Source organism: Aotus nancymaae, unplaced genomic scaffold (assembly GCF_030222135.1).
Source record: "Aotus nancymaae isolate 86718 unplaced genomic scaffold, 86718_ANA_hifiasm-v0.15.2.pri h1tg000057l, whole genome shotgun sequence".
In the NCBI taxonomy this organism is placed as follows: Eukaryota; Metazoa; Chordata; class Mammalia; order Primates; family Aotidae; genus Aotus; species Aotus nancymaae.
The window spans coordinates 40,142,412-40,154,684 of record NW_026988471.1 but is presented as its reverse complement, the minus strand read 5'-3'; the positions used below and the strand labels follow the sequence as shown (position 1 = coordinate 40,154,684).

The window sequence follows — 12,273 nt, the reverse complement described above, 5'->3', positions numbered from 1 at the left end:
GAACAATGAGAACACATGGACATGGAGGAGGGTAACATCACACACTGTCATCTGGTGGGGTGTGGGGGGCTAAGGGAGGGATAGCGAGGGGTGGGGAGGCTGGGGAGGGATAACATTGGGAGAAACGCCTGAGGTAGGTGACGAGGGGATGGAGACAGCAAACCGCCATAGTATGTGTGTACCTATGTAACAATCCTGCAAGTTCTGCACATTTACCCAGCACTTAAAGTATAATAATAAAAAAAGAGCGACTTTAGAAAAAGAAAAAAGATTTATTATCTATATACCTGATATCAAATAAATATGTCAGTCAGAGTCTTATCAAGAAGGAAGCATCACAGTAAATAAAAGATACTAAAAAGAATTTAACAAAATATTTACATAAGATATTGGAGGAGGAAGAAGTTATTACCAAAATCTAGTAAAAGTTGTGATCATAGGAGAGGGTTGCTATATGGAATCAGCGATCAAAGATACTATCTAAATTATTCAGACTAGGAACAGCATCCTGTCAGAGAGGGAGCAGAGGGAACTAGAACCCAATACCCGTCTTAAAGGGTAAAACTGATCAGAAACCAGGGGATGCAGTTGGCTGAGATCAAGCTCCTAAGACACAGACTAGACAAGGGCATACAACAGATGGAGAGGGGCGAAAGTAGAAGAGCACACTTGGGTCACTTGCTTTTGCTAAAATGAATGTACATTTGACTTTTTTATATGGGAGGTAACCAATATTTGCATGTTAGCAAAGTTAAAATCACCATGGCTAAAACGAAGAATGAAAATGCCATGCAAACCACAGAAGAAAGTTCTACTTGTGGATGTGACCAAGTAATTGGATCATCTCTTCTCCACTTTTATTAGGTTTTGATGGATGAGAAAGTTTTGAGATCATAGCCAGCTTCTGTACCATAGTAAGTATTATAAAAACTTGGGTACTTACTATATCTCTCTGAGTATCGGTTTCTAAGGGGTAGAATGATGATAAGTGGCTTGAAAGAATTGGAGGTGGTATTCCATGTAAATTAAGGTATATATAAAATTATCAATAAATATTAGGTATTCTTAAAGATGTGAGATTATTAATGATGTCATTATTTTCCTAACTTTAATTCTGAGAATATGTTTTTAAAAAATAAACTGATTGCTATATCAAAATAGGTCACGTGGCTTCCCTAAAAAAATTAATGTAACTGGCTGTGAAGTTGATGCCAGATACCGCTTTATGGGTGACTGTGGGGAGGCTGGTAGTATTTCCACACTGTGGTTATGCTGATCTCATGATTTATGATTGTGTATATTGAAATGCCTGTGTCTTCTAAATCATACACCACCTTCTTTTTTTTTCAAACTTAGAATAACTGATTAGTAGGAATAATAAAAACAACTTTTGTCTGATTGACTTTGAAATGTTTCCATTCTAGTTCTAAGTGTGGCAACGTTATTTTTGAATCTATTTTTTGAAATTTTAGAATAATTTTAGATAGCTTAGAAGTTTCAAAGATAGAACAGAGATTTCCTGTATGTTCTTCACACAGATTTGCCTAATGCTAAGCATCTTACACAACGATGCTGCATTTGTTAAAACAAAAAACTTAACACTGGTACACTACTGTTAAGTACAGGCTGCGTTTAGAATTTTCTAGTGTTTTTCCCCAGTAAAGTTTCTCTTCTTGTTCCAGAATCCAATTTCATATGCCAAACTGCATTTGAGGCAGAGATATTTTACTTTTTAAAATTTCTTATTTTATTTGTTTGTATTTTGAGGAAATACATACCACTACAAATGTGGAGAAAAAAAAATATGACATATTAGTTTCCCGGGAGATCCTGTAACAAATTGCCACAGATTGGATGGCTTAAAACAAGATGAATTTTTATCTGGTTATTCCTAACATATAACATTGAGAAGTACGGCATAGGTGCTTATAGGTGTTAATCCCAAATTCCTTTTTTTTTGGGATTAGAAAGCCACTAAAGACTCAATTCATGTTTTAAAGAATTAATAATATAAATGATACATTATTACCGACATGAATTCAATCTGGAAATTGAAACAAAAACAGAAATGAACAGTTTTATCTATTTTAAAGGGCATATGCAATACTTTAATAGTAAAGTGTGTGCTATTGCTACGATTTCTATCTAGCCTTTTGTAATCCAAACATATTATTTAATTTAGATAGAATGTTTTAATATGATTTAAAAAAACTTCAAATTCGATGGTGGATGTGATATAAAATAATCATCATAGCTGAAATAAGGAAAAATGAGAAATAAAACTCTTTTCTGTAATGCAAAGCAATTGAGAACCGACTCATAAAATACTTAATTTGTACTGAAGTGATCCAAACCTGGAAGCATAAACTATTGTGTTAGAATGGTGTTGAGAGATTTCTAGTCCACCCTCAGGTCACAGACAAAGAAGACAAGATAAGAAACTCAGGGTTAAGAAGCTCAGGGGCTGATCTCTCTCATTCCTCTTCTGCCACCATATATTAAAAGGGGTTGGTAGTGAGAGTTTACTGCAGAGGGAGTATAGTGGCTAAAATTCTGGCCAGAATTGGGTTCACTTTCTGATTTCTCACCTATGTCATTTAGACTTTCCTTTATTGCCAGTATCTTAAATTATGAAGTTGGAATAACAGCTTTCTTTCATTTAGGGGTGATGAAACAATTAAAGGGTAGGACTATTAATAAATTTGATCATTTGCATAAAACTCTTTTTAAAGCCTTAAATTTATGCCATATAGACAGTAAAGGTTGCATTATAGTTATAATATGGTTGTATTGATACGGTTTTATGATAAAACCAGCCATGGCTCTGGAATGTAAGAAAGCTGGTTTTGAATCAAGTTTCTTTCATTTTTTCTGTGTAAATTGGGATTTTTTTTTTTTTTTTACTTATTTCTCTTTTTATTTTTTCTCATTTAAAAAACAAAAAGAACAATAGCAGTATCTACTTTATGGGAATCAGGGGCGTACATTCTAGGAGCTAACTCCTGGAAATCAAGAAATAAAGGAATGTACACATTCCATCATGTTACCATGTTTATATTAATAAACATGCAGATGCAACAGTGATGGCAAAGGCAAATGACCAAATGGGCACAATGAAAATGTTTGCAAACAGATAAAACCTTAAATGAGGGTGATTCTACATTTCATAGTGTATACAATGTCAGCAATTATCTTTGAAAAATGAAGCATTCTTAGCAATTTCCTAATCTTATTTTAAAGTAGGAAAATCAATATAATATATACCAAAAATGAAGCAGTGAACAGATAAAGCAAGTCATGAGTCTTCTTCGTTTTTATGTAATTCGAGTACTGAAGGTAATTTTTAAACATTTGAAGTATCACCAAGTGTTCTGTTTAAAGGATATCTTTCCTTATTACATTCTGCACAAAGTAAAATGAGACTATTGGGAATAGTGTGCAAGAAAGGAATTCTGCCTGTTACAGATTGTCAGAATGCCTTTACCAACCTGATACAAGGGCATCGCTTTTTTTAGCAAGAATATATTCCTTCAGAAGTCTCATAGCTGGAGAATGTCTGAGGGCAGATTATACTAAGTATAGAATATACTGTCGATATTAACCTAAATAGCTCAGTTTAGAACTTGTAAAATAGTGCAACATATGGTAATGGCATCGCAGGACCTCATCTGTGATAATACTGCTTGAAGTAATTAAAGTTACCTTGTTTCTGTAGTCTTATAAATTTCCAGACTAATCATTGTAGAGAAAATGTGCCTTATATCTAAAGGGAATGCTGTGTGACAAATGTGAAAATGATTTGACAAAAAGAACTATCAGGTATAAAACAAACAAACGCTGTTATAGTGTTGGAAATTGTTAATATTTGAGAAGTAAGCTCTTGCTCAGTGAAATTTTTTTACACTGCTCTAAGATACTTTATAACTCATGTCCTGTATTCTTTAGCATCCTTACCTATCAGTTTTGAAATACTGCACAGTAAGCCCACTAACATTGAACTCATTATTTATTTTCTATTAAATGAAACCACACTTATATATATGACTACAATAAATTTTTAGGCAGAGTGATCTTTAGGAAGAAAAATAATTTCTTATTAAATAATGTTTACAAAAAAGACTAAGGCCACATTTAAAAAGGAATTAGATAAATACATAGGAAAATGACTTGAAAAAAAGTAGTCATCTTTTATTGGTAAAGGCGTAATGTACTTACTCAGTAACTATTTAATAGCAATTGTGGATCACCTATAACATGCCATATATTTTTATGGAAAATATTGTTGTGTTAAATGAGAAAGACTGCAATTTTGAGAAGTTCACAGATTTTAGCCTTCTGTAGTTCTTAGAATAAATCCTTTCAGAGAGACAACATAGCTTCAGGTGTACTAGGGTGATGATGTTAACAATGGAAGGCTTGTTGAGGGTGTCATGCCCAATTTTTTAAGGGTCTACCAGAAGGGCTGTTTAACCATAATAATGATAGGATTTTATTTTCCTCATTGACAATCTGTAAGTTTAAATTCCTATCTCTGTTTTTGGCAGTAAGACAGGATAGAAACCCAGACCATCCTCCCAATGGGCACAACAAAATGTAGGGTAGACACATTTTTAAATAGGTCAGTGCTGGCAAGCAAGTAAAAATGACCAAAGGCTAAATAACGGCGTAAAAGAGGGAACAAAGAGAGGTGGTCTGAGCAAGAAGGCCAGTTTTCATAGAAAACATTAGCAAAACCCAGTGGACTTGAATCAGTTTGTAGGAATTGAGTGATCCGGGAGACCGGGGTAGGGAGTCTAATAGGAAATCCTGCTTTACTAAGCTGAGGGGAACCTTGACAACACAAAAGTGAAAATATATCAAGAGTTGAAATATAAATACACTGAATCTAGCAGTTAAAGAAATGGTCAAATGGAAAAAAATACAAAATTCAGGTGTTCAACATTCATAAGAAACACACCAAAAACATTAGGATAAAGAAAGGTTGAACGTGAGAGAAAAGAAAATGTATACCAGGCAAATATATATATACATGCATACATACACACACAAAAGAAAGCTCTGCAGTCTGGGTGTGGTGGCTTATACCTGTAATCCCAGTACTTTGGGAGGCTGAGGCAGGTGGATCCCTTGAAGCCAGGATTTTCAGACCAACCTGGCCAAAATGGTGAAACACTGTCTTTACTAAAAATACAAAAATTAGCCTGGTGCAATGGTGAACACCTGTGGTCCCAGCTACTCAGGTGACTAAGGCAGGAGGATCACTTGGACTCGGGAGGCAGAGGGTGCAGTGAGCTGAGATTGTGCCATAGCCTGGGCAACAGAGTGAGACTCCAACTCAAAAAACAAAAAAATAAAGCTTTGCACATATTTAAATAAGATAGACTCTAGGTGAATAGTTATTCTTCAGATAATATGATCTCATTTAATTTCAATTCAACTGAATTGAAATCCTACTGAATTGAAATTAAATCATACACCACCATGCCCAGTTAATTTTTGTATTTTTTTGTATTAAAGTATTATAACTCAAATTTGAATCCAAGAAAGACCATAACCTCAATATACATCTATATATGTCTTAATAACTAATACAACTTTAGACAGAAAAAATATATCGATGATATAGTGGAGTCTTTAACAACCTCTCATTAGTTTATATATCAAGATGCTCCTAAAAAATTAGAATACAGAAGACTTAAAGCCCGGTTAATAAAATTCATCAAATATGAGCTATAGAGTACTCCACTCAGTAAGTTAAGTATACAGGATTTTCAAACAAACACACAGAGGATATTTAAAAAATATCCGTATACCAAGTCATGAAAGATTATATCATTCACAATAAAAATCTGATCAAAATGTAGGAACTCAATGAAAAAGATACCTAGACTAATTCTGATACATTTAGAATGCAAATACTTCTAAATAATGTATATTTAAACAAGACATCATAAATAAAAATTGTTTCTTCCTAACCATGAGCATGGAGTGTTTTTCCACCTGTTTGTGTTCTCTCTTACTTCCTTGAGCAGTGGTTTTTAGTTCTCCTTGATGAGGTCCTTCACATCCCTTGTTAGTTGTATTCCTAGGTACTTTATTCTCTTCGTAGCAACCCAAATGTCCATCAATGATAGGCTGGATAAAGGAAATGTGGCACATATACACCATGGAATACTATGCAGCCATAGAAAAGTATGAGTTCTTGTCCTTTGCAGGGACATGGATGAAACTGGAAACCATCATTCTCAGCAAACTGACACAAGAACAAAAAACCAAATACTGCATGTTCTCATTCATAAGTGGGTGTTGAACAATGAGAACACATGGACACAGGGAGGGGGCTATAACACACTGGGGCCTATTGACAGGTGGGGGCCTAGGGGAGGGATAGCAAGGGGTGAGGGGATTGGGGAGGGATAACATTAAGAGAAATATCTAATGTAGATGATGGGGGGATGGGTACAGCAAAGCACCATGGCATGTGCGTACCTATGTAACAATCCTGCACAATCTGCATATGTACCCCAGAACTTAAAATATAATAAAAAATTTCTTTTAATATAAAAAAAGATAAACTATTTGGGGTTCCTTGCCTTATCAAATATCCAAAGTTATTTTTATGATTATAGTAACTAAGTCTGCATGGCATTGACGAATATATAAAATATAGATCATTGTAAAAGTGAAAGAGTTCAGTGAGAGACTGATGATTTATGATAGGGTTGACATTTCAGATTAATGAAAAAGATAGATTCACTAGCAAATGTTGACTATATCTGAAAAGCAATTCCAGATGGAATAAATACAGTAATGTGCTGTTAAATGTTTAAAAACAAGATACATTCTCCTACCCTGCCCTGCCTAAAAATCACAACCAATTGACTGAACTGTGATTTTTTTTTTTAGCACTAGCCAATTTGCAAGTTGTAAATATTTCTGTAGTGGCCAATTTTAAGCTATTAATGTGATGTCAAGCAGCTCCCCAAATTTCTGAAAATGTGATAATTGTCCCTGGCAAATCAGCATGCACTGTTTCAGTTACAACACTGATTACCAAGGTTTAAATAGGAAAGGATAAACTAATAGAAGACAATATAAAGATGTATATTTATCTATTTAAAGTTGGGGTGTATATTTTAAGACTAAAGAGAACAATAAATTACTGACAATTTTGATTATACTAGAAAACAACTCCTAATTATCATAAGGCACCACAAAAAATAAAAAAAACCTCTTTCAAAAGATGTAAACAACAAATTCTCCAGAAAGTATTGAGAACTCTCACAAATCATTAGTTATGCATTTATGTTTTATAAACAGTTATTTCCCAGAAACAGAAACACAAATGGCTAATAATATGTATATAAGAATTTCAATATCATACAAATCACAAATGTGCAAATTAAAACTGTAACAAGATGCCATTTTCCTTTAGCAAGATAGACAAAAATTTAAAGCCTGAGAATATCAAGTGTTGAAAGGATGTAAAACAATGAAAACTCTTCTATATTAGGTTGGTGCAAAAGTTACTGTGGCTTTTGCAATTAAAAGTAATTACAGATTTTGCAATTACTTTTAATTGGAAAAATCACAAGTACTTTTGCACCAACCTATAGTATGTTGTGAGAGCATAAACTGAGAAAATAATTTTTTGAAAATAAATTGAAATCATTTAGTGTAATTATTTTCCTGATTAGGGGTTTTTGACTGAGGTCTGCATGGATAGGTTTCAGAGGATCTGTGTATTATATGGGAAAAACATTTATCTTTATTTTTACTGCATCTTTAATTCTAAATGAAGTTTACCATTTCTTTCAATTATGAGTAAAAGGAAAAACCTATAGTATTAGAAATATCTAGGTTTTCATAGCACAGAAATCACAGTTGTAGTCAAATTGCATTACAGTTATTGCAATATTCTCCAATATTACTTACATTAATCATTTCTTAGAAATTATGGCAGTAATTATTATCATTGCTAGATTTTATTATTTAGTGGGATAATAAAGAAGAGCATTTATGACTATAACACACATTCAAGAAACATATTTTAATTGCATTTTTTTAAAAATTGGTTTTATGTTAAACCTCTATATTTTATTTTACTTATTTAAAATGTGCCAAAAGCTTAATTCTTCATAAAATTATTATGAAAAGGCATCATAAGTTTCTATAAACTGCTAAAGGGCTTCATAACATGAAATATTTTAAGAATCCTTGTATATGTGCACTAGGACTTTGTATAAGATTTATAGCAGCGTGATTTAAAACAATAGCATAGTATAATGTAGCAGAAATAATGAGCTACATTTTTTTAACAATATGGATAAATAACACAAGAACAAAATATTTAAAGTGTAAATTGTAAAATATCCAGTAAATTTTTATATTATAAAACACATTCAGAAATTAATAATATCTGGTTTAGGGATTCGGAAATGTTGGAAGACTGTTTTTAAAAGCAAGGGATTCATAAAGAGAAGTTTGGATTGAGTGGATGGGGTATTCAGAACTCTTCTAAAGCAAAGACGGTAACTAGGGTATGGGTGCTGAGTTGTTATTTGTGTTTTGCTCTACACATATTTTTTTAACTATTGATTTGAACTTAACATTTAACAATAACAATTTGCTTCTTATTTATATGCCCTTTACACAATTACATGAAGCTTATAAAAGTTAATATGTTTCAGAAGGGCATGTAAGGGAACGGCTCATTTTCCCTACTCCTCTTCCTACTCCATGCTACAGATAAATTAGATAGTATGACCTATTAGACACAGGGATGCATTTCTTAAAGGATTACAAACTCATTAAAATATTTGGAAAATTAAGAAGAATGTGGTTTGAAAAGGGACCGTAGTAAGTATGGAAAAAATCAGCCAATGAGTAGAAGTATGACAAATCATTTTTACTTTTGTCTAAGGATGAACTTTGTATTTAAGGATTGGTTTATGGCTTCTCTGGCTGCTAAAAATATACAAATTAGAAAAACTTGGTGCCTTCTAAAGAATCTTGAAGAATTTAGGTTCAAAATAAGTTTCTTCGTTAAAGTGGTGGGTTACTGTTTATTTGTAAACAGAAGTTACAATTCCACTAACCACGTATTTTCTTGAATGAAGATGACACCGCAAAGCAAAAGCACGTGATCCAAGCAGACCCCTGAGAATGAAAAAAGGCCAAGTTGACATGGGAGTAGTTAGTAAAAACTTCGCTAGGTCAATGTGGAAGCCAGCAAACCGCAAAGTGACTAGTCAGGGATGTGATAATTTAGAATTTGGAATAATCTTACTCCTCTGGACTTCTCAAATAGCTGAGTTTCTGATTGACATTTAAGGGAGAGAATCATAAAACAAGGTTAGGGACTATCCTAATGATGCAAATGTAATTAATTTTTCTTTTCCTTGTAAATAAAGCAATTAAGAAAAAGAAACAACTTACATCATTATCATGCTTGAGAAAGCATGGAGACAATTTTTTTCATAAGCAATACTAAGAAAAACAAAGGTATGTTGGATTTAAAGGTTTCCTTTTGTTTTATAAAGTCAGAGTGACAGATCATAACACCTGAGACAGATGGCTGCACTGAGAAATCTAACAGACAGTTATATTCTTAAAATAAAGAATATTTTTAGCCTTAGCACTATTTTTTTATTTGAAACAGATGCACATCTAAACATAGTTGTTTGCTTCATGTCATCAAAAATATTGTAAACATGATAATTATATACACAACCTTGATTTTCCTGTGTCCTAATTTTCACATTATTAAAATTATTTTGGTATTTCATCTAGCTTATGCAAATTCACACACACCTGTGAGAAAAATGTTGTCCATATTTAGTGTTTGAATATAAACAGAATAAAAAAATTACCTTGCCCACTGAAAGGAAGATCTCTTTTTTCCCAACAGAAGGAGCTGCCTCATTGTTTGTACTGATTATCCATCTTACTTCACATTAAAAGCACATTTCAGACATTATCTTTTCCTTCTCAAATATTGCAATGATACTATTTAATAGTATAATCTTGAGGTGTGTTTTTAAGTAACATACTGGAAACTGCTCTTTTCTTCAAAAATTCATAATTATTTAAAATTTATTATAAGCAAAGCCATGTTTTGTAATTGTGGATTAAGGCGGAAAAATTCAACAGAAAATAACATGATTAATGATAACATAGGTAATTCTTAAAATTGTGTACAATTCTACTGATTATAGTGTTAATGTTGTGGTATGAATTGCCAAACTTTAAATTTTTCTTTAAAACCAAATCTAGGTTTTAGTTAGAACAATAAGGTACAATAAGGTATTTGAATCTTCGTTATATTTACAACCTTTAGGCAGAGCTGTATTGGAGTTGCTAAACTTTAAATTTTTTTAAAAACCAAATCTAGTTTTTACTTAGAACAATAAGGTACAAAGACAGCCAATACAACTTTGCCTAAAGGTTGTAAATATAATGAACAAATATGACTGTATTAAACTTAATAGTGGTTGAAAATACTTGATCCTAGATGGGAAAATTTAGAAAGCAGCTTTCCTGGAAAGGGAAATAGAAATTAATCTGTAAGATCAAAAGTTGAATATAAAATGACTCAAAGCAATGTGATCAACTGATTTACATTCTGTACAGTACTAACAAATATCAGTCTTGTACATTACATTGTCATTATCTGCAACTCCAGATCTCTATAATACAATGCATTAAAATAATAGTTTTTAAAAGTCTTGCAATTGTCAAGCTTACTCAGAAATTCTTGAAGCCAAGGGAAGCTCTCAGAAGAGTTCAACAGCATCTAGTTGACAGATGCCACAACTGAGGGAAAGGACATATTTGTTGACCTCAGAAATAAACAAAAGATTATAGTGATTGTGATATTGGGCCTTTTCACCTCTTCCGTTGTGAAGAAATGTGTGGCAATGCTCGAGAATCTAGGGATTTGGAAACTTACCACGTGGAGAAACCAAACCAAAATAAAACAAGAAACAAAAAACAATAACAAAAACTTACATGTGTCAAAAATGACATTGGACATCAATAATCCTTTGAACAAAAACAATTTCACAGTCTATAAAAACTTAAGATTAAAATGTTTTTAAATTATTAGGTCTATGAAGAAAAGAGTCCCTAAATTTAGGGCTTAAGAATTCTATTTGCTTTTCACTGAGCATGTCTCAATTTAATCTGATTTTAGAGATTTTCTTATAATTCTGTCAGCATTTTATAATGCTTACAGCATTAGTACTATAAACGAATGGTGTTTACTTGACTAATTTAGAAGTACACTTTCACGTAATTTCAGTTCTGGAGATTGTAGAGGAATAACAATTTAGCTCCCTATGTGAACCCTGAAGAGAAATAGAGATTTTAATCTGCAGCAAAATGAGGTTTCCATTTTAATATTTCTAGGCAATAGCTAGTAAAACACTGATTTCATAACCTTAAACTCAGCATGTCTTTTTAGTTGTTGCTACCATGTAAATACCTTTGTTATATATGGAAATTAGTAATGGAGAACATTGAAATCAGAATTAATGATTGTAAAGGACAGAATTTAATTGTGTGGCTACTTAACTGTAGTTGTCACAGTTGATCCCTTTATGACGATCTGATTTATGTAAGTGCATACTTTTAAAAGGTAAGATATAATTTCATTTTTTGTAAAAGTATTGTCTAATTAATTAGCACAGTCCCAGGGAAGTGCAATTCAAAACAACAATGAGGTTACCATCACACCCTGGTTAGGATGATTATTATCAAAAAGGCAAAATATAACAAATGCTGGAGAGGATGTAGAGAAAACAGAACTTTTATACGCTGTTGATGGGAATGTAAACTAGTACAGCCACTATGGAGAACTATGGCAGTTTCTCAGAAAACTACAAATAGAAATACTGTATGATCCAGCAGTCCCACTCCAGGCACGTGTCAGAAGGAAAGGAAATCAGTATTTCAAAGAGATATCTGCACCTTCATGTTTACTGCAGTACTATGCACAATACCCAAGATATGGAATCACCCCAGGGGTTCAGCAATAGATAAACGGATAAAGAAAATGTGGGATATATTCACAGGGAAATATTATTCAGACATAAAAACGTGAAATCCTGTCATTCATGGCAACATGGATAGAACTGGAAGACATTATATTAAAGTGAAACTAGCCAGAAACATAAAATTAAACACCGTATGTTCTCATTCATGTGGAAGGTAAAGAAAGTTGATCTCGGGGCTGGGCGCGGTGGCTCACGCCTGTAATCCCAGCACTTTGGG

The 12,273-nt window shown here is 32.8% G+C and overlaps 1 long non-coding RNA gene across 1 annotated transcript in view; it reads right to left on the bottom strand.

Moving 5' to 3' along the window:
• LOC105716084 (uncharacterized) overlaps window positions 1-10,875 on the bottom strand; it is a 58,373-nt gene extending 47,498 nt beyond the window's left edge. Inside the window, exon 1 of the long non-coding RNA XR_001107185.3 lies at window positions 10,747-10,875. This is a non-coding gene — a long non-coding RNA (uncharacterized LOC105716084). The remainder of the gene's footprint in view (window positions 1-10,746) is intronic.
• Window positions 10,876-12,273: the final 1,398 nt, after the last annotated feature.